Source organism: Octodon degus, unplaced genomic scaffold (genome assembly GCF_000260255.1).
Source record: "Octodon degus isolate 3935 unplaced genomic scaffold, OctDeg1.0 scaffold00145, whole genome shotgun sequence".
Classification (NCBI taxonomy): domain Eukaryota; kingdom Metazoa; phylum Chordata; class Mammalia; order Rodentia; family Octodontidae; genus Octodon; species Octodon degus.
In genome coordinates this window covers 7,416,585-7,418,959 of record NW_004524721.1, presented here as the reverse complement: position 1 = coordinate 7,418,959, position 2,375 = coordinate 7,416,585, and positions in this window count along the sequence as shown.

The window sequence follows — 2,375 nt, the reverse complement described above, 5'->3', positions numbered from 1 at the left end:
CTTTTTCCAGCTCAGCATATTAATATGGCTTTACTTTTTATATTTTGTTTTCATACTTTTCTGCTGGATAGTTAAGACCAAGATACAGCAAGATCTATATAACAAGAAATGTAACTTTTGTATCTGATAAGGTCAGTCAAATCCCCTCAGGATTTATCCTGAATCCCTGTACTGCAGTTTGTAGATCCTTTGTCAGTGTCAGCCATGTGGATGAGTTATGACCATTTGCTCTCTGTGACAGACTGAGAGAATGTTTTTTCTCTAAGTGACTCTCCTTAGGCACACTCTACATCATTGTTCATTTCCCTCTGTGGCCCCATAATCTTCTTGATCAGAAAATCTGTGACACAACTGAGTTACATGATGCTACAGTACAGGTTCTCCTATATCCTGAGTCTTCACTGACCTTGAAAGGCTAGGGCCAAAATGTTGGCTATCTTGCAAGCCCTTCTTTTTCTCTAATTTTTGGTCTACAAACTTTGGTTGTTAACTTTCCAGAAGAGAGGCTTATTATTATTACCCTACAACATAGGCAGTTGAGCTTAACCTCACTATCTGTCTGGATATCTCTATATGATTTGTGGGTTTTTGATTCAGACAGTTCAGTGGGTAAGAAGTTGTAACTGTGGTTGTCATTTACATCTTTCTAGAGACTAAAGGAACATCTTTTCATGTGCTTACTAGCCAGTCCTTAGTATTTCCTTGGGAGAAACATTTATTAAATTTCTTTGCCTATTTTTAAAGTTCAGTTTTATTTTTTGTTGAATTGCAAGAATTCTATGTATAAATATTTGTGGTAAGTCCCTTATCAAATACATGATCTGTAAGTATTTTGTCTTGTGGGTTTCCTTTTCACTTCATAATTCATTCTTTTGACCACTTCTCATTCCTGGCCACTCTTCAACTCAGCTTGGCACATCTGTAGTCCTGACTTACCTGACTTACCTCATCAGACTTGGATGAAGACATGTAACCCTTCTCCCCTACTTTTGACTTTTTGAGGCAGGGCCTCAGTGTGTAGTTCAGGCTGGCCTTGAACATGAGCCTTCTGTCTCAGCCACCAAGTGCTGGGATTACGGGTGTGCATAACTGGGTAACTTATCCCTTCAAAAAAAAAAAAATTAAGACAGGCAGTCTAATAGTCCATTTCCATTTCCTTGTGTTTCTTTTTCCCTAAAAATAAGGAGCACTGGTAAATTCATCTGCTCTAAAACAGCCTTGGGTTCCTTCAGAAAATGGGAGCTCAAGTACAATGAAGAGTCATATAGTTGAAACATACCAAGGCTCATTTATTTATAACATATAATTTATTCAGATTTCTTCTTGGGAAAGAATTTTGGACATTTGATCCCAAAATACTTTAGTTGTTGCTGTTGGCAGGACTAGGGATTGAACCCAGGGCTTCTGCAACGCATCTCTGGGTTCTCTCCAAACCCTCTGCTACCACCCCATCCCATCTTGCCCTTTGAGACAGAGACTGGCTCAGTCACTAAACTGCCCTTTTGTAGTCCTCCTGCTTTAGTCTCCCACAGCACTGGCATGACAGGCCTAGGCCATAACACATGGCTCTTGCAATGTATTTTTCATCAAGATTTCTTAAATTTATATAGATATAGGGGTGGAATTGCTAGGCCATATAGTAATCCTACATTTATTCCTTTGAGGAACTTCAGTTATAAGGATATATACATTAATTCAGGAAGATTCCTAAATTAAATATGATATGGTTAATTATAAAGTTTACTCATCATATATGGTGAGTTACAGGGTCTCACTATGCAGCTCCAACTCATAGTGAGTCTCCTATTTTCAGCCTTCCCAGTACTGAGATTACAGGCATGCACCAATACACCCAAACTCTGTGGACTGCTCAGCCCACCTGGGGAGTGGGGCTGGTATGGCATGTGATGCTGGGGATTGAACCACAGTCCTTATGCTTGCATAAGCTTGCCTAAGCAGGTACTTTGGTCTGCTGAGCTATCTTGCTGGCCCCAGTTCTAGATATATTTATGAATATTTTCTCTTTTGACAAGATGGGTATGATTAATGGTTACTTTCATTTTTACAAAACTGCACACAGACAAGTGATATTAAAATACATTGTTTGGGAAAGAGGTGAGTTATCCATGAGGCATCTTTTTAAAATAGTATACCTCAGACCCAGTCCTAGCCCAGGTCCGGTGAGTGTGTGGAGAGCTTCCTGCTACCCTGCGCCGGCGGGACCATTCCCAGCCCAGGCGCAGCGTGGGCCGGACCCTCTCCCACCCCCTCGGGCCACCCTCCACCACTCCGCCCTACCTGCCCCACCCCTCCCGCCAAGTAGGAATTTCTGCCGACTTCCGGGAACCCCCAGACCCAGTCCTAGCCCAGGTCCG